General features: G+C 40.4%; 1 protein-coding gene across 3 annotated transcripts in view; it reads left to right on the top strand.

Moving 5' to 3' along the window:
* Window positions 1-535: 535 nt before the first annotated feature.
* LOC125896440 (neurexophilin-4) overlaps window positions 536-21,704 on the top strand; it is a 168,121-nt gene continuing 146,952 nt past the window's right edge. For all 3 annotated transcript variants that reach the window (XM_049589126.1, XM_049589065.1, XM_049589209.1), the window contains exons 1-2: window positions 536-923; window positions 2,814-2,975. The gene's annotated coding sequence lies outside the window, so the exon portion shown is untranslated. The remainder of the gene's footprint in view (window positions 924-2,813; window positions 2,976-21,704) is intronic.

Here is a 21,704-nt window from a genome sequence, read left to right as displayed (position 1 = left end):
TTGGCTATACAAATAAACATTTTTCTATTCTTCTAGTCTTTGACAAAGCACTGCACACATTCAGGAGGGAATACAATTAGATTTCCTGTTAAAACTTCAGTTATAATGCAATATGTGAGAAACAACATGTTCACCAATTTGCAAAGAACATCTGTGCTTTAGGGAGGAACTCACAATGAAGTTCTTTTTTTTAACTTCTACTTAAGTGCTCCCACTCCTGATAATTTCATAGGCTGAGTGTTCCCAGAAGTGCTTGTGGTTTCATATGTGTATGGTCAATATTTAATGTAGATAGCCTACATTTGTGCTTAGCTGCAATAGAATTAAACTAGGAAAAAAAACAAAACAGGAAACAGCAATCTACATCATCCAAACAAACAAACATGACAGCAGCAGTGTCAAGTGAATTAAGTGCAATTAGGCATCACACAAAATAAAGATACAACATAATACCATCTATTAAAAACAAAACAAAACAAACAAACAAAAACCCCTCTCCTCTAGTAGGCTAGACAGGCCACTCAGGAGCGTTGAGGGAACGGAAGTTCAGATGCAGGTCACCCACACAGGTGACCGGAAGTGTCTGCTTAAATGGAGTTAATCAGAAGCCTAGCTAACATAAAAATTGACATTATTTTTTTTTCTCTTAACTCAGCTTCGACACCTGTAGGAGGGAGGCCGTATATTACAACATCTGAGGAGACAGTTTGGGTCAAGGCGAGTGCAGCAAGCGACGAAAATTACCCGTGTTTATTAGTAGATAACAGTCACTGCTAAGCTAACAGTAACGTTAGCCACCAACGGCTAACGTCAACGGCAACAAGCTAACGTTTTTTTTTTTTCCCGACAAACCGCCCCTTTTGCTGACCAGGTGATGTTGGGACTGTCAAGACAAACCATGGACACTGTCTTCTGTATAAAAGGTAACGGTTATTATAAATGATAAGATGCTGAAATCATTTTTTTTCCTGTCACTGTATGCCTTGTTGAAAAGGTTAGCTAGCCATTACTGTAGACTTAAAGGATGTGGTACAAGTATTTAACTTTGGAGGTAAGATGGGGGAAAGTGTCCCCTTTAGAACAAAGTCAGTTTACTGTAAAATTAAAAAAATATTTAGATATGATTTTAGCATGTGAAGGTGCATAAACACCTTGTAGGTATAACATTAGCTCAAAAATGAAAATCTTGTAAAGGAGCATCATACCCCAAAATTGGGGCAAGAAGCTCCTGAGCTACAAAATGAGTGTCTAACTAAATAAAACAAACCAAAATCCAAACCCTGACCCATTAATGTATTATCTGGAAGCCCTTTAGCCTTTCCTTCAGGCTAATTGTTTTTATTTCAGGATGTCTTCCTCTGGCAAGCTTGCTAAAACATGTTGCCTAACTCTCCCAGCAATGCTAATGATTGCTAGCTAGCTAATAATGCTAGCAAGCTGCTGAAATAACAGTACTTTACTGCCACTATGTAACATTAAATATGAACTACATAAAGTCACATAGGAGTACATGCACTAGATAACCTAACTAAATAATATTTTTAGGCATGATGCCCCTGGGGGTTTTTGCCTCCCTTTTAAGGGGGCGTCTTGCCCTAAGGAGTCTAACTTTACATGTTTACTTTAAAGGAGAAAAATCTTTTTTCCCCCATTTTCAAAATAAACTAAATGACTCTCCCCACAAGGCTATATTTCAAAGCCAGTTATGTACAACTCAATATAAAGACATAAATTACTGTTTTCCAGTGACAAAACTTATCTCAATTTACCTTAAAATGTTCTGATGGAATAGATCTATAAACAATCTCGTCTGAATGCAGAAATTCAGATGAAATATTGCAATTCACAACAGCATAGCTATTCAGTACATGTGTTGAGAGCAGATTTAGTGCTGTACAGTAGGAGAGGAATTACAATGGTGGAGGCATTTTACCCTGGGGGGCACCTTCCCTTTCCTCTTACCATACTTTACTTAGCCTAGTTACTAAGTTATGTGGAGCAACCAATACAACGATATCAATGATTCCTCTGTGTCAGTCAAAATTTTATTCAGTAATAGCTAAGCTAGTAGCCAAGTCTTATCAGCAAAATATTATCAATCAATCCGTCAATTTGTCACATGAAATCATAAAATATCAATATCAGTGAAATGCACTCCATCAAATCAGTTCCATCAATTTGTATATTCAAAACATGGAGAAAAGGAAAATAGAAATAAATGTCTATGGGGATTAGGTTTATGATTAGATCTGCACCTAACAGTTATTTTCATTATCGGTTACTTTCTCAGTTGATTAGGGTGTGTTCTTCACTTGTCAGAGGAGAAGGGTGGCTGGGGTGTGACTTTTTTATTTTTTATTTCGACCCTTCCAAAAGCTACAAATATTTTTATTGACCTTCCCTCAGTGACTGGTGGAAAATGGACAACCCTCCCTCTACCATAAATGAGTTACTGGATTTTTAAAATTCTGGAGTTCAAAAAGCCGTTCATGATGGTTATTTAGTGCAGATGGTTTATTTTTGGTTACCATTTGAATGAGACATAGAATAAAGTGATTTTGATGAAATACCACTATTTTAAGCTCAGACTTGGTTGTTTCATTGCGGTCATTGCACATGAGTGTTCAAGGACAGTACATGTTATATTAGGAGCTTGTATGTTTTGAATGAACCTTTTTCTGAATTTGTACTGTATGCACTGTAGTGGGGTCAAAAGGACAGTATAAAGTAGTGTAAAATTGTACTTCAGTTCTTGAGTGAATGGACCTGCAGCACATTAAGTTTTTTAGGACCTCTGTTTTGTCACATTGTAGATAATTTTTACTGAATACAGATGAGCCAGTGCCTCAAACATGAATGGCGTGGTTACTGCTGCTGAGCTTCAAGGGACCTGAACCAAAGTGCACTACTGACTGAAAGCATATTATCATAAGATGACTCAACACCAACACTTGTTATTTCCTTCTATTTTGATGGTGAGTAAAGCCTTTTTTTCTACCACTGACATTATTATGAGTCATTTCTCTTGTATATTAATGCTGTACACCACTCATATCTGTGGCTGCTCGTGGTGTTGAATCCTGTATGTAATGTTAGATGTGTGATATACCTTTATTCCAATAGAAATTAAATGCCAGAGGTCACTGCTGGATGCAGTTTGATCTGAATGCAAATGTAAAGGTTATAGAAGAGGTTATAAAATGGCAACTTTAAGTCAGTTAAAATGAAGTTATTTTGACGTGTGTGTGTGTGTGTGTGTGTGTGTGTGTGTGTGTCAGGGATTGTAAGTATGATCAATGTGTGTGTCCTTGTTTTTGCACACAAGGGTTGGTTTGCATTGGGGAAAGCAGTTTCTGTGTGTGTGTGTGTTTGTGGTTGTGGTTGTGTGTGTGTGTGTGTGTGTGTGTGTGTGTGTGTGTGTGTGTACCGTGTCTCCCTGTGATTCAGGTGTTGTGGAAGAGTGACTATAGTTAGTCCATAACTCATGATGCTCTCCATTCAGAAGACACCTTAGGGCCTGCATTACACCCAGTGAGACTCAATCACAGCCTACGCTAAATCGATAATCCTGGAGATAGTTGGTGGGAGGGAGGGAGAGAAAGATGGAGAGAAAGTGGCTGGGGGAGAGAAAGAGAAGGGGTGGAGAAGAAGGAGGAGGAGGAGGAGAAAAGGAGACAGAAAGTCCTGAGGACGAGGGGGAGAGAGACGAGAGAAGGGAAGAACGGGGCCAGGATGGGAAGATGAAAGATGAGGGCTGGTTTTCCCACAAACTCCCAAAGGCCCCTTTGCTGACTGTGTTTTTATCTGAGGATGAGAGGACATTGTTGAGGTGAGAGGGGAGAAAAGAAAGAGGAGAAGGAGGAGGAGAATGAATGAAACAGAGGAATCATGGGGAAAGATGTGGAGAGAAAGTAGAGATACACTGAAACAAGAAGATGTCTTCTGCACACAAAAAACACAGAGGTGTGGCTTAAACTTGTTTCATACAGTCTTGACTCAGCTTGCTAAAAAATGCAGAGTCATGTTATAGCGGGTCATGTGACTTTAGTTTTTTAAGATTTGGAGGAGAGGATGATGTCATTGCAAGTTACATTTTTCTTTTACCATATCACTGATTCTCCAGTGCATTATGACTCTGTTTTGTTATTTTAGACCTCAAAACCCATGAAAAAATCAAAACTAACAATGTGTCAGTCCATCTCTTTATACTTTGTGACTTCCAGTGAGATTGTCTGTTCCAAGCCCATTCTTTCCTATTGAAAAAATTTATTCCTTTTTAAAAAAAGAGCTCAGGGGTGGTAAATAACGCAGTGGTTGTGGACTAATTTCAGTCATGTATATGGACTCCAAACTGCTCAATCTTGGGCTCGGTCACATAACTATTGGTGAATTTTACAACTTTTAGAACGTAAAAAAATTAAATTAGGCCATTTAAGTGTTTGTACTGGAAAGATGATATACCTGAAAAAATCTGCTGATTTACAGACATCTCCTTCATTATGACAATTTATAGGGAAAAGTCATTTTGGGCCCCATGGCATCATGAGACTGCTCCAAAAGCTGTAATTCCACAGTTTGGCCACCCTGTCAACAGAGGTGAAAATACTTGCAATATAGCATACACTTAAGCCCAGTTCAGACCAAAGATTCGCAATGAGATGAGTTGAAACATTCAGCTACTTGTAATGTACTGTTCTGTAACATTCTAAAAACCTGCCGGTTCACACCTATGCAACTACATAAGACAGTGTTTCATCTCAGGGCAACAACTCTCTGTAACTCCGCTCTGCTTGCCGGTTTTAAGGCTTATTTTGTGGCTGAATATAAGCACATACAGTGAGCAGCAGCCACTTACCGTCTGACACTGGCACATGTGGGGACAGAAACAGAGGGCTCGGCAGGGACAGAGCACCTGCAGCAAGCGAACATGCTGTCCACGGTCATTTTGACCAGCACTTCACCACAAACTGATTAGCTGTAGAAACAAGCAACATGTCTTACCTTCTAAAACTAGCCGCCAGCGATTTGACCAGCTGATTTGACCAGCTGATTTGCAGGTGATGCCATCAGCTGGCTTGAGTCGAGCTCAGGTGGGCAGTTCACACCGCTGCAACTTTTCTCTGCAAAGTTCTTAAAGGGTTTTGTCTCATCGCAAATCAGTGGTCTGAATTGGGCTTTAAATTGCTTAGCTTCCATGTTGGACTCCATTCTGCTTTTCCAAACTGAGGACATGCTGACTGACATCTACTGTATGTAATACACTGACTTTGAATAAGAACCCCTTACAACCCCACTTCAAAAAAATCTCACTGTCTCTTTAAGTATACAAATAATATGCAGTATGTTCACACTGAGCTTGATTGACATCTGTCTCACTTTCCTGCTGTTGAACTTAGGGTAGAACAACTTACATCTTCATCATTTATTAGTATGTGGAGATCGGTGACATCATATAAGTCTGCCCAGCATCAACTGGAACAGAGGTCTAATCACCCACAATAAGTGAAAACAGTTGAGCCTTAAATTAAATTACCTCTGAGAGAATGTTTGAAAAATGTTCACTCAGTAACTTAAAAATATGGTCCATCCTTCAAGATAATAGACAAATGGATTTGCATTCATGTACAAGGAATTTATAGACATAAGAAATATATCATTTGGATGGAAAGTTTAATAATAACAGCAGCATTAGATAAAACATTTGGCTGTGGCTCAGCTGAAACAGCAGGGTAGTGATTAAACATAGAGTTGTTTAGCAAGACACTGAACCCCAAAACTTGTCAGGATGAGGAAAAAAAACTTTCTTTAGATAAAGTAATCTGTTGAATGATTGTTATGCGGAAGCAGCTATTTGAAATATTTACTGGAAAGGTGGAAAAGGCTCCAAGTTTATGTATCTGAATAATAATTGTGTCCTCCTTAATGTTGATTTGGGTCTGCAAACAGGTCAGTGTTTTTTGTTATTGTTGTAGGAGTGAGCACATTCAACTTGCTGTTGGTGTTTTTTGTAAAAAAAACACAGTAGTAAAGAAGAGAGGATGACAAGTCGGGGAAGTGGAGGGTATAAAGTGCTGGTGAGATTCGATCGTTGGCTGGTGGGAGCTGGCGGGACACTCTGTAACTATAAAACAATCTGAGCTCAACAGGGCAACATCAACAGGTTGGCTCAGAGATGGGCAGCAGAAAGTCTCCATCTGTCTCCTTCTTTTTCTTGCTGTGTTTATCCCTCTCTCCATCACCCATCGCTCTGTCTCTTCACCCCCACTCCCTCGTTTACTTCAGCTCACACCCTCCGACTCATTCTTGCACCTCGCGGTCTCTTCAGTTCCCCCTTCTCTCCTCACCTTCCTCCCTTCTCTCTCTTTCTGAGTCATATCAGCGTATGCCTCCCCCCTTCCCTCTTTTTCTCTCTCTCTCTTCACGACTTGCTGTTGTTGTTTTTGAGTGATGTGCGGCTGATGGCGAACGCTGGGCGATGACAGATGGATGTGACAAGCAGATGGTTTTGCTTGTCGTCTTTAATCACACAAATTCAGTCGGCCATGAAGCTGGAGCTCTGTCTTGTCAAAGACACACAAAGTGGAGACAAATTTATCCAGCACGCCATAGATTTTGATACAGAAAATCTGTAGACATTTGTTAGGAGAAGGGTCGAAACGTAAATAGGGGTCTTTGCGTTATGGTTGGCCCTGATACTGATTTGATGAGTGTCGACTGCTGTTGGGTTGCATGGCAAGAAGTTGAACTTTTAATTTGACAGCTGTGACGATATAAAGTTGAAGCAGGGTAAACAATTGCCCTTGTCATTGTGATTCTGGAATTGCTTGACATTATATGCCGAGTGCATTTTTAATACAAATGCAGTATTATGCTAATATGTTTGGTGAGGACACACACAGGCTGGTGCAACTACACATGTAGTTACATTTGATTCATCAGCATTTGTTCCCTTATTCCCACCCACAACCAGTATGACAAGGTTGGGTGATATAGTGATATGGTTTATGTAATTTCATCAGGAGGGCTTGCAATCAGGAATATGGACATGCTTCTTTACAAAACCTACATTTGCATTTTACAATATTAAAATGCACAGGGTAATCTGACAACCTGGTCTCACTGCCAATTTGTCAAATACCAACACTTGGTCAGTGGCCTTCTGCGTCAGATACAGACGCACAGAGGCACCCTTTGGCATCGATATAAGACACATCGAGAAGGAATGTGTTTTGACATTTCAAGCAACTGCCCTAGTTATGAATGAGAAAGACCACATAGCATGGGTGGGAGCAGAGGTGGATGGGTCCAAAAAACTCTAGACTTTAACCTGTGTGAAACCAAAAGGCAATGGAGTTATTTCAGCTAGTATGTGTAGCATGTTGTGCTAGTGATTAGGGATGCACCGAATATTTGGTAACCGAATATATTCGGCCGGATATTGCAAAAAACCACACATTCGGTATTCGGTGGAATAAGTTAAAAGCAAGGCCGAATAATAGCGGCGTGTTTTGATAACGCAATCAAACAACGTGCCGTGACGGGCGGAATAAAATGTCGGCAGTGTGGTGATCTGCTGGCACGGCACTCGCATTTGCGACTAAAAATAGTTTTGAGCAAGCAAAATAGGCTTAAATCATTCAGCACGCTGTGCGAGCAGCCTACAGATTTCAACTACCAGCAGAAACGAAAGGCGAATCACACTGATTGTGGGTTGAACGGGGGTCACAGACACAGACAGTAATGCATTCCTGTCAAATATGGCGGCCATCGGCTTACCGGCGACAGAGAAGTCGGCTCCAATGATATCCTCTTCTTGGTGTCATGACTGCCCAGAAGTACCTGAACAGCCGAGCCAGCTGAACACAGGTATGTGACGTGTCAGAGGAGAAATGAGCCGTTCACAGCCCACAAACTTCACCACACTTTAGGGACTGTTCTTTACTTATGAAGGGGAGGAGGGTGGCTGGTTGATTCTTATTTTATTTATTTATTTTATTTTGATTCCCCCTATATATCACTTACTGATGCTGTTTTTGAAGTATGAATAAGTCAATAAGTAATTTATTCCATTGAAATATCATTGATGTATTATAGAAAAGTGATTTATCTTTTTATAAATGACAAAAGGAACACCTGCCTCATTTTCACTGTGGTATCCTGATACTATTAACCATGATGTTTTCATTGGTATCATACAGTGGGTCCCAATTTTGGTATCCTGACAACACTAATCTGGAGGGGGTTCATCTGTAAAAACTAATGGAAAACTAATCAACAATATTCGGTACTCAGTATTTGGCCAAGCGTTTAATATTATTCAGCTTTGGCTTCGGCCACAAATTTTCATTTCGGTGCATCCCTACTAGTGATGTATGTCACTTGATGTATTTGACATGTGTCACATGACATTACATTACACTAGTAGCAAACCTAGTTATTATAAGCTGAACCATAATGTTTTTTGTTCTAAACTTTACCCAGTGTTTCCCATAAATTGATGAGACTATAGCGGCCCGCCATAGTCTAATTTGCTCCGCCATAGTCTCCAAAAATCGGCCAGATAAAATGTCACTCTGTAGCGCACCAGCTGGAGCGTCTACTGGCGTGTATTTTTAGCGGAGTGGAGCGCCAAGCCGCTTCTAGGCTGTGGCTAGGATGCGCTGCGGCACTTCTGGTGGAGCAGCTTACATTGACTTGAATGCCCGCGATTAGCTTCGGCACCCACGCCTCGGCCGGATCGTGCACGCGACGGATCCAGTGGGTTGCCATAAATGGCCCTATCCCAGAGGCATTCAACTACCAGAGTGCTTTTGAAATCTTCTTTTCGAAGCCGCAAATGCTCTGATTCAGGGTGCTGTACTTCCAAATCGTGAGGGAGGGAGGGAAGGAGGAAAGCAGTAATTTGTGTCTGTTTGTGTGTAATTTATTTGAGTCTCACCTTTTGTTTTCTTTTCGTATTGCGTATTTTGTGTTGTTTTGCATATCTGTAACTGTGTTCATGTGTGTGAGAGAGTTTTAAAAGAACATTTTGTCTGCACATGATTTAAAATAATAAAATAGCCCTCCAGAGGCAGATCAGTACGTTAGTCATTTTTCTTTTGATTACTGAAATGTGTAACCACTAATCCTTAGCTGTATTTTAAGTGTAACTCTTCACCATAACATACCACTAGTGTTTTTATCAGTAAAAACAGAACATTTTTCACACATAAAAATCACAAAGATGTTGAAATCTAGGCATATTCTGCCATCATAACTTGGCTCTCAGAATTCACCAGATTGATGCCTTAAAATCAAATACATATAAAATGTTCTCCCGGGGGAGCATGATAGCAGATATTGGTATTGGGTGCGTCTAAAATTCCATACTAACATGCTAGTACGCTAAAAAAAAGTATGAGATTTTTTTAGTATGTCTGAAACCTTAGTATAAAATATTTCTAGTGAAATATCACAGTATGCAAACACTGGACACTGTGCCGGCATGAATATCCCATGATGCAATATGGTAGTGATGACAAGGTTAATAACGGCTACCAAGGCAGCTCTGCTAGTCAGTAAGTAATAATTACCCTTAGACGTGAATAACTTTGGTCGTGAGAATATGAAGTATTGCGGTAAGGTTGCTATTACCAATGGATGACATATTATGTAATTATCAAGCTTTGTTATGGGTACAGCGTGGTTTGGGCTTTTTGGTAGCCATGCTAGTGGCATGGCTCCAGGGAGGTCAGTCAAACTTGATCCAGACTGAAATATCTCAAAAATGATTTGGATGGCGTGCCATGAAATATGGTCATTATAACATCAGTTTGTTAGCATGCTGATGTTAGCATTTAAACTTATTTAAACATTATGTGGTGATGAAGATGCCTGTGATAGAACATTACACAAGGAGTTTCCCTGCGGTTCACGTTTTCTAACAGCTTAATCTTGTCACTTACTTATCTTAAGAAATGATGAGAAACCAACAACTCCAGAGGTTCATCATGCTTGCAAATACCTTAAGACCTGACGCTGGCCCAGGTTACAATGGTTGTGTGTCTCCAACTGGCAAGGAGGCTCTCAGGAAGTGGCATGTAATTAGAGCTCAGTGCATCAGAAGAAATACATTCTTCTGTTTACGTGCACAAATATATGTTGAACAATAGTACGCATATTGGGTATGCAGTGCAGTGATTGTCTATTATGTTTCTTACACTATCTTCTTGATCAGTTGGGTACATTCATCACTAAAGATCACCTGCCTCTCTGTGTTTGATATGGGGAGGATTTAATGCAGAGGAGACCATCTTGTTAAGACAAACTTTGAGAAAAAAAATGCAACTGAAGTAAGACAGTTCTCTGGTAATTGCAACTTCACCAGCAAAGACATCTGGAAACACACACACACACACACAGACAGACTGTAGCCAAGATGGTTGCCTGCGAGAATGAACACCAAGGCTTTGCAGAGTTTTCAAATGAGAGGCGTAATTAACACCTAAATGATCAACTCAGCAGAATAAGCTGGCAATTGTCTGATAAGGTGTAATGTTGCACACACACGCACACACAGATACATATCCCATGCTATCTTTACTCAGACAAGAAGATACTGCGAGTGATTTCTCCACCGGTGTAGAGATAAGTCGACATTAGTCCTTCATTTCCCTCCTTCCCTCACTGCTTCTTCTTCTTCTGCTCCCTCCATCCCACAATCAGCCCAGTTCCTCGCCTCAGTGTCACGACTACCACGGCTCTCAATCTCAAGGTTAGGCTGGCAAGGTCAAATTGACTTTAGATTAATTAACTGTCAATTAAGGGAGTAATTGTTTCATAATGTGGTGTGCCCCCGAGACAAGGTGTGTGTGAGTGGGGCCAGCACTGTCAGAGCTGGTTTAAGCCGATAAGGTGGTGAGTGAAGCCTCTCAGAGAGGTAGGGAAGGAAAAGGATACAGGTGTGTGTGTGTTTGTGTGAGAGGAAAGAGACCGGTAAGAGGTGTGTGAGAGAGAAAGACAGCGATAGAGACCTGTAATGAGAGAAACGAGTGACACATCCTCCATTATCCCATAACAACGGCGCTGCTGGATGCCATGCTCTCCTCCGTTGCCATCAGGGTGCATCAGGTCACCCTGAGGAGGCTGCACACAAACATCAACACACTCGCAAACACACACACCTGTGTTAGCCACACGTAGACACAAAATCTTACACCACCAGGTTGCATTCTCTGCTCAAATCAACATTCGTCAGCGCATACAGAGGCGAATGAATGGACGTGTCCACCACCACCACAGTCAACCAAGGGAAAGAGAGAAGAGCAGAGAGGGCAAGAAGTGATGAAATTAGAATGAAAATGAGAAATGGAGGAGGAAAAACAAAACTAAAAAGGAAGAAGACATGAATAAAAGAGAGATGGGGAGAGGGCGTGCAGTGAACGTTGATGAAATGGTGATTGCCTCTTGCTTGCTAATGGTTGGCCTGGAGGGGTGTCAGAGAATGACATGTGCAGCTAAGCTCTTCCCTCCGCATTTGTTTCTCCTCTTGCTAATATTACCAGTGAGGTTCACCTTCGCAGACAATTGCAGATGTTCCATTGAGAGAACACAGGACGAATCAATAACGATTTAATAATTCGTTGATTGTCTGAAATAGCAAACCTTGCAAATAACAGATATTCAGCTCTTACTCCCCTGAGGGTAATGTCATACAGAGCCTCTGCTTACTGCGTTGGTTTACAGAACAAGCATCCTCAGCGTCAATTGTCATTATCCCTTTTTTCTGGAGACCCTTATTTGGTTTCTTTAAATCCCAAACTGTTTTTCTTCCAACTTTTTATTGAACATTAACATAAAAAGAGAGCAAGAAAGTAACAGAAACAAAAGAAGGTCCCAATTTTGTAACTAACGTTAAAGAAAGTGACATAATTATACCAGTATTACACAGTATTACAATAGGCTGGAATTTGTAACAATTTGCCAAGCAGTAATGGTATGTTCAGTGGCACCATTATTTGAAGCAGTCAAAAGCTTCAGTTATGTAGTGTCCATAAAAGAAAGAATGTGTCTAATGATGAGATCAACCAATGGAATTTGCACACCAAGTCTGAACTCCTCTTTTGTTCTTTGAAATCCATCATATTACCCACCAAACTCTTGCTTATCAAATCTGAACTTTTAAAAAATCATTTGAAATACTCTAATCATAAAGATGATACTAGAACTATGTTACTCCAAGATCTACTTCATTGTGTTGGGCACCCAGTTTGATACACCACTTAAACAGGAAGTATCCAATTGAGCCTAACAGCAGCTGGCAGTGCAGCAGACCCACACACCATCTTTTTAAAAAAAAAGCTCCTACAGTTAGAGTTTATTGATTTAAAACAGAGCGCTCCTCCTTCGTGGACCGTTTAAAGAAGCAACAACCTACAAGACTCACTGTGTTTTCTTTCATTGTCTGATCCAATTAACCTATGTACTCAAAGACCTTGATATATTGTTTGTTTTTAATCTATTCAATTCCACTGCACATTTCAACTCTCGTGTAACTTTATCACAAAAGAGTACCATATTAGTTTGAATGACAATAAGTAGGGGTGGAAATCACCAGAGGATCCACGATACGATATTATCTCAATACTTAAGTCACGATACAATATTATTTCGATTTGTTGGTATTGTGATAAAATATATTGGGATTTATTACTTTTCTTCAATATAAATTATGTCCCCAAAGAAAAACTTTGTCAGTATCTGTTTTATCTAATAAGAGTTTATCTAATAAGTTTACAGCCTGTTCATCTCATTTCAGCCATTTTTTGGCAGCAGCATAATGTATCTAGTGGACTGAAAAAGCAATTTGTTATATTATTCTAGCAGGCTACCTAATGTTTAATTTGTATTTGTCAGATTGATCTCATAATAAAAAAATAAACACTTGGCACCGTGTGACAATACGATATTGCCATACAAAAATATCACGATATTGTGCTGTATCGATTTTTTTCCCCCCACGCCCCTAGCAATTATTAGTTTGTTAACCCTTGTTTAGTGGTTTCCTGATCAACAAATCAACATAATCTAAAGCTGTATTTGGTCAAAAAAATACCTGTGCCTTTGACCAATATCTGAGCCCCATTTCAATATCACATTTCGCCACCCCATTGTATCCGTGCATCATTAGAGCTAGCATAGTCAGCTAACAAGCTAAATAACACAGTGCCACTTCTAGAAACAGAAACATATGATTGTTTTACGCTTCACCGTGTTATTGGAGCGCTGAAATAATATTGTAGCGCGTCATGCATGTCTACAGTGACAAATGTTGGATGTCAGTTTGTAGCTTTGTGTCATTGGCTTCCATTGAAAATGACTTTTAGCCCGTTGCTGTGTAGCTATTTGCGTTAGAGTGGCATTAATCTTCTCATCTAACCATGGGTATAGAAGCAAATATGCGTTTTTCCTGAAATGTCAAATTGCTCCCTTCATTCATAAAGATTCTGTGTCTAGTTTTACAAACACTGCCTTACTGTACACGGCACAGGAGAATAATCCTTGCACACTAATCCATTTCAATTACAGGATATATCTGTGAAGTGGTAATTGATTTCAAAGACGAGACTCCCCTGGTAATCAACCCCTCTGAACACTGTCTGTACATTGTTTTCTATCAGTGTTTTTAATTGTTTTCCCCGGTTTGCTTTATTTTGCATTTTCCCAGAACTATCGAGTCACAGAGGTGATTACAGCTCGCAGCAACTATTGATCGAAAAGCTCCTCTGTTTTCCGTTTGTCTGTTAGGAAGTCTAACATACGGCCCGCTGTATTCATATGAGGCACTTTAAACAACTGAGCTGCACTCTGGATGGAGCCGCTGGAAACTGATGGAAGCAAGCGTGTGTGTTGGGATGGATGGATGGATAGATGATAGACAAATGGATGAATGATGGGGAGATAAATGGATGGGTAGATGAATTGCTGGATGGGTGCACAGATGGATGTGTTGATGGACTGATTATCTGAAAGATGGAGGAGAGGCAGAAGAATAGTGGAATGGACAGGGTGGATTGTCATCAGATGAGCTGATGAATAAATGGGCAGACAGATAGGTAGATGGCCAGGGAGAGATTAATAGGTGCTTTCCTCAGTGGGCCACCTGCATCCTCAGCATTTAGAAGAGGGTGGAGAGCAGATACTCATCTGTAATAGGGGTAATGGAGCTCAAAATAAACTCACAAACAACTCTATTTCTGTCTTTTCTCCCCCTTCACCCTGTCAGCACACCCTCACTCCCTCTCACACTCTCAGTGTGAACATTTCCCATGTACCTGGTACTCCATTTTGACGTTTTTCTTTTTTGAGGGACTACACACATGCTCCGAAGTGGAAACAAGCTCAAAAACTGGAAAGATAAAAATTAGAGCATGCTCTGGAAAGTAACAGTCTCATAATTTAATTTTCTAGGGAGCATTACCATATCGCTGGTAAAGTAGCACTTTTGCTGCATTTTATGGAATGAATTAAAAACAACGGCTCCAATTATTAACGATTATTTTCATTATCGATTAATCTACAAATTTTCTTTTCAGTTAATTGATCCTTTTACTCTATGAAATAATAATAATAAAAAAAAACAGACAGGGAAGTAATGGCCGTCGCAGTTGCCCTGAGTCTTAGTTGATATCCTTTGAATGAACTCATATCAACAATCCTCAATCCTCAATCCTAACACTGAAGAAGCTTGAACAATAATCACTTAAAAGATGAGTGAGTAGTCTACTTGTTATCTTCCTACTTTGTAACATAATGTATAATGTGATATTTAATGGAAATGACAATGAAGCCACCAGCAAGTAGCCGAGCTTGTTATTAGCGAGGGTCATCTAGCTCATCATCTAGCTCACTTTCGGCTTCCTGGCAATCTCCCTTCAGCCAGCTGACACTTTATTTAGGTTTTTGTAGTGAAATAAGAAGGTATTGGGTAGGGCTGCAACTATTATTTTTATTGTCAACTAATCTGTCGATTATTTCTTCAATTAGTCGACTAATGAATTTATCGAAAAATGTGTTATAATGTTGAAAAATGTTGGTCTGTCTCTCCCAAACTTGTCGTGTTTCATACTCACGCCAAAGGGTTTAAGTTCATCGTCATGGGACAGTGTGTAAAGCTGCCAATATTTGAACATAAAAAGCTGCAATGAGAGCACTTTGGGGTACTTTTATAGTACTTTTCTATGAAAAATGACTCAAACCAATTAGTCGACTACTAAAATAGTCACCGATTATTTCAATAGTCAATTAGTCATCAATTAGTCGACTAATCGTTGCAGCCCTAGTTTCGGGTAGATAATTCCTCATTTCAGCTTCATGAATCAGCTGTTCCTTGTCCGTTGCAGTGCTTTCAAAAAGAGCGACTGATACAAAGGGGTCCAACAAAGGTTCAGCTCACAACACAACAGCAGTGTAATTTTGCCATGTTGATGCAGTTTTAGTTTTCTTGCCATGTCTCCTCTTGTCACCCAAAAACACATAAACTTTGTTGTAAACAAACACTACTGCTCTGTCCCTTCCGTCTCCTGAAGTGTGATCTCCTTCATGTTGCTGACACCTGCACACAGAATGGTCAGACTTAAGTGGAGCGGTTGTGGCTCAGAGGTACAGCGGTTTTTCCACTGATCGGATGATCAGCGGTTCGATCCCTGGCTCCTCCAGTCCGCACACTGAAGTATCCTTGAGCAAGATACTGAACCATCGGTGTGTGAGTGTCTGAAAAACTGAGTAGCAGGTGGCACCTTGAATAGCAGCCTTGGCCACCAGTGTGTTAATGTGAGTGTGTGAATGGGTGAATGTGACTCATAGTCTAAAAAAACACCGACATGGTTTTCCACACTACAATGTCCTGCGAGCATAAGTGTGTACCTGTGAGACATAAACACAAAAGGCTTTTTATTTGTATGTGTATCAGTTTCCTGTTAGATTCAATTAGAATGCTTTATCCTCTCTCAACAGTGACAGTCACCGGCTTAACACATTACTGTCACTCTTTCATCTCATCCCCCTCTCCTCTCCTCTCTTCCCTCTTTTGCATCGTCTCATTTTGCTGTCCTCTCTCAGCAGATGGGCCAGACACACACTGCTGGCTCTGTGTGTAAAGTAACTGGTAGTGAGGCAGAGTGGCTTGACTGGTGTGTGTGTGTGTGTGTGTGTGTGTGTGTGTGTGTGTGTGTGTGTGTGTTTTGGCGACATGCATTTTTTTCTCTCTCTCAGTTTCTCTCTTTCTTTGCGTCATGTGACTGTGTTTATGTTTATGTGCGTGTGCGTGTACAGTGTGTGTTGACAGGTGGCGGTGGAGGTGGTAATGCCACCAGCCACACACTCAGAATGCATTTCCATGTCTCCCACCACCCATCTCGTTTAATAGTCATCCTGGTGGCTTCTGCGTTCAAACCCACTTATGCTAATGTGTTTTGGGGTATCAGGCTGCTTGTTCTTTAACCATTTTATATTAGCTCTATTGATCATCCATTCACTACAAATAATTGTGCAGATAACTATTATCTATTGGCAGGAAATGCAGGACTTACAGATGGGCAGAAAAAAAGTGAAGAGTCTGCAGAATGGGAAAGGGGAATAAAAAAAAATCAATAGAGCGTAAGCAGTTTTCGCCCTCTTGAGAAAAGTTCAGGAAAACTACCGTGATGCCTTTCTGCAAAATACAGAGTCATTCAAACCAGTGAAAAGTTGGGACAGCTGAAGTATCAGTAAACATTATGGGTCTGGTTGCAAAATACCCTATATAATATTTTTTTTGCAATTGCAATTAGCATTTTGGTGAGACATTGACCATTAGTGCTCCTGTTTTTTGTTCATAAGCAATTTTGTGTTTGTTGTGAAAAGACCACTAGACCACTTTCTTACTTTTTTTTTTTTTTTTACAAAGTCTCTATTCTATTTAAATATTCGCATTATTGAACCCATTCTGTTGTGCTTTTATTAAACTGTGGATATCTGTAATATTTTAACTGGTGGCAGTGGATTTCTTTAAAGAAACAGAACAGTGACAGAGGGAAAGATTGATGAGCATTGACTGTATTGTTTCAAGTCTTTGTCTTCAGGTAAATCACTTGTATTGTTGAATGACAGAATGGTGCCAGTGATCAACAAATACCCTCTGGAGAATATAACGGGCCTCTGCAGACAGATTCTGAGAGATGGACTGTCAAATCAAACCTGAGGGAAGCAGTTAACTTGTAGTTCAGATTATACAAATGAATATTGGGACTCTGGGAGCAGATATTAACAAGGGTTAGAGTGTTTCCCCTGGTTGAATGTTAGACACCAGTGGCTATTATATATTTAATTAGATTTTTGTAGCTCAGCTTTTAGCTTTAGGGATGGAAATCCTGCCAGCCTGTTGGTCTATTAGTCTCACACTGAGGAGGTGATCACTGAATTATTTGATAAGGGTTAAATGGTTTTCTATGCAACAAAATTTTGTACAGACATTCGTGGTCCCCGGAGGATAACTCCTGGTGACTTTAGTGATCTCCTGGCTTGAAACATGTTGACTTCTTTAACACAGGATTTCTCTAAAACTAAGTCTCATCAGCCTCAGCTTTAGTCCAAGAGAGCACGTTCACATTAGCATGATAACATGTAAAATGTCAGTGTTAGACAAAGTGCAGCTTCAAAGTTCAAACAAGTATATTTATTTGTGAATCTGTGATGTCCAAAAGTGTACAGAGGATAAACCCTTTTTGATTTAGGTGACAATATCCTTCCCTTGGCATCACCCTTAAACACTACTTAATGTAATGACCTTCAGTGTATACAGAAATGGTAGTAAGGGATCATCACTACTGTGAGATCTTTATGACAGAGGGAGACCTTTTCACTCAATAAGCTACATTTTACAACTTTAGAAATCTATGACAGCATGAATGAATCAATGACAGCATAATGCAGACTGTATACAGATACAGGATGTCAGTTGTGGTTGATTTTACTCTTGATAGCCCAGCACCCATCAACTGACAACTAGTCCAGCGCTCATTGAGTCAGTAAGTTTTAGTGCCGTATTCCAAAGCGCTGTCCATTTGAAGGTGGTGAAATTGTAATGTTTTGTGATGTAAATCTCTTGCCTTTTATTTTCTTCTCTGTTGACACTGCTGACAGAGAGCTGGCTAGCTGTGTTAACGTGTGGATCATAGGCCTAGTGCCCACTGCCCACCCTCTGGCATGCACTAGTGAGCTAGCCTTGGCTGCTAACTGCACTGCACACCATCACGGTTGGGTGGGAGATAGTTAAGCAGGATTTATACTTGTGCATCAGCTCTATGTAGAGCCTACGCTGTAGCCTATGCACGAGGCCTGCGCCGTTGTGGGCGTTTATACTTATGCTGTGATGTGTCTGTGTCACTCTGCAGTTACACCTCCAAAGCACTAGTTGACAGTGGGGTTTCTGTAAAGTGCTGTTAAGTTTAGTTGATTCAGAACACCCCAAAACACACATTAAAATCACATTAAACATGGCTTAATTACAACATACTAATGTTTTTATCACAAGCCTATGACATTTTACATTGTATAAATTAGGCTAGCTGCTAGCGGACTTTTCCTCTACTCATATGTAGGTACTCATATGTGCGTTGATTCGACACAGAAGTATAAACCTTGCTCTAGCTCTGCTGCTCATTTTCGATTACTACTGGTAACGCCGTCCTGCCATCGGGACAGTGTTGGTGCAGAAACATGGTGGCCACCCTCTGATCTCCTCTCCAGGTTGCCTCAGTGAGTATGCGACTTCACTCCGAACTGCAAAACCCTTTCAGCATTATTGATGCTGTTAGCACCACTAGCCGTGCTGAGACTGCTAACAGTGCTAACAGAGCTAACATAGTTATCAAGGCTAGAGGGTCTTTGTGGCTCATAATGGAGCTGCTTACTCAATAGGGGCGGCCTGGGAGGAGACTGGAGGGTGGGCATAATATTTCAAAAGCAGCACTGTTAGGTGGGACAGTGTTAGCGGCATGCCAAATAAGTGGCTCAGCTACCTAACTCCCACCAGACCTGTGTGACACATAGTGCAGTAAGTAGAATAACCTCTGTGTAAGCATTCATTTCAGACTATTTAAAAAGACAAGGTGTCTCAAATGCTACTATAATCACTGATAATTGAGGACATGCTTTTCCCTGCTTATTGTATGTCTGCACAATCTACAAGACTCATTAGCTTTTCTAATGAGTCTTGCAACAATATAATGGTCTGACATCATTTTTTGTCAGCATACTTTAAAGGTGGAATATATGACATTCATATATTCTGGGCCAAGATTGCCTCCACACGGCTCTCACCTCTGACTTCACAAGCAGACATGGAGGTGACTCAGCCAAAATGGCGATGGGTAGCAGTTTTTTGCACTAACTGTGCCAGCTGTTATACTGATGCTCTAAATGTCTATAGAACCTTAAAGTGTTTGCTGCAGGAGTGTGAAACCAAAGTGTTGTGTCTGATGGGTGCTTTATTTCTGTATGGAATAAAACTTTCTATCAAAATACATTATTCACTCTAAAAGCTGCAAACAAGGTGTATGAATTTATTAACACCAGGTGCTCTGTGGACCAGGCCTTCTTTCTCACATTCACATAGAGCTGTACTCTTCTTTTTTCTGCTTTCCTTGTGATATTTGGTTTCTTCTCATGAATGTGACTGTGGTAAAGTGCAATTCTTATCACTCAGATCTGTGCTTATACACCCTGCTTATTCAGGTAGGACGTATTATATCCGTGCTGTATTTATAGCTTTAAAAGTAATGCCTAGAGAACTAATCCAAACGCTTGTTGACACTGTTTTACCACTTTTAATTATAATATTATTATAATTATATTTTAATTATACACACATTTAGCTGTTGATTGAAAGATTTTTATGTGACATACAACATGGAGCTGTTGGTGTATGTACAGCCTCTTTAGATGTAGATGTGGCTGGTTGGTCCCCTTCCTATACTCAGACTGTCCCCGCAGACTGCTGTTGGCTCTGTTTGTCTCCCCACTTGATATCACTGAACTATTTGTTTCATTGGGCGTTGGGTCCCCTGGGACCAGAGCAGTATGGCAACCAAATGTGTCATCTTCTCCCAGGCTAATTTAATTTAAGATGCCATTTATTCGCTTGTGGCAATACTGCACCTCCTGTGCAAGGACAATAATTTCCTCTAAAGGGAGGCTATGTGGGCTGATATAACTGGACTATTTACACACTCCCTGGATCTCACAGTTACTTTACATGTGGTCACACGCTTTGCCTTGTTCTACCACTAATGCATAATATTCGTTGGACATTAGTGAACGAAATGATTTGTTTTTTGCTGGTTGTTTTAAACCAAAGTAAAGAGTAAAGTTTCCATTTATGCTTTGGGAAAAAAAGTTGTATTTTTGTGTGTACACGTGGACAAGAACATTTCCTTTTTTTATTCTGTTGTTATTAATATCAGCATTGTGTTTGTTTTGTTGATTGTTATTTGATATCAGGCTAAAAAGAATACCAATGGCAATGTTCATTCTTGGTGTGATTTTTGAGAGAGTTCCCAGAGTGTGCTGTTCTGCTCTGAGAGTGTGGCTGGGAATGTTGCTGGGAATGTTGCCGCCACAAATAACCTCAGCTGTCACCAAACTATTTACACAATTTACATTGTAGTTTATTTGGAGTTGTCGTGGAGGAAGACGACGGTATCCATCAACGATTTCCCTCTATGTTTTTTGTTAATTTTAAACTTCTCCTATGACCAATTTCGTTTTACCTCCCCCATCCTTAGCTAGGCTACATGAATATGCACAACCTGTAATCGCCTAAGTGTTGCATTCATGTGTTTTCACATAAATAACCAACCCCTGCACTGAACAAGAAGAAGCCCAACACAGTTAGTCCTCATTTTTACTTAATTTCACTCTATATTTTCACTAAAAAGAACTTCAGGCACCATGTCAACAAGGCTAAACCTGACCCGAACCCGATTATCAATTGTAAATATTTGCCTGAACCTGGCCTGACCTTTTGAGTCCCGATGGTTCCGGTCAGTCACAGGTCTGGTATTCACACTCTAATATGCACACACTCTCAATTCTTTTTGGGTTATTGCCCCAAAGGCAGTATAGTCAGTCAGGGTCATATGTTATGAGAGACAGGCTGACCTTCACAGCCACAGGACCGCTAGGACACAGTGGGAGGCAGGGAGGGAGAAAGAGAGTTTAGGATGCCAGATGTCAAAGGATATAAAGATGTTAAGTGTTGAATAGTGCTAGTAAGGGCAAGTTGGAACCACAGCAATCATCCACACTAGAAACAAATTTAAAGCCGCTACAGGGAACTTTTAACTGGATATGCAAAAGTCTCTCGTTTCTGCTGATGTCTGTGCGTGACCTACAACAGCAAATGAGACCATCGGTGTGAAGATAAGCTATTTCTATATAGTGTATATCCATACCTTTAGGAAACTGTCTCCGGGTCCGCCCCAGGTTGCTTCCAGGACGAAACGATTTATGGCACTTGGACGGCACATGTCATCTTACCTAGCTGCTTACATTTATAGTGACTCTTATAGATAGTCGCTATTCCTCCTCCTTGACCCGACGTCCGCGGGGAGTTAAAATAGCAGCAATCATCGGGTAAAAGATCTGTGAAAGCACTGGACTCACCAACAGTCAGCCACGTCTCAGTC

Source organism: Epinephelus fuscoguttatus, linkage group LG1 (assembly GCF_011397635.1).
Source record: "Epinephelus fuscoguttatus linkage group LG1, E.fuscoguttatus.final_Chr_v1".
Classification (NCBI taxonomy): Eukaryota; Metazoa; Chordata; class Actinopteri; order Perciformes; family Serranidae; genus Epinephelus; species Epinephelus fuscoguttatus.
Note: the sequence above shows the minus strand (reverse complement) of the source record. Positions and strands in the feature narration are given on the sequence as shown.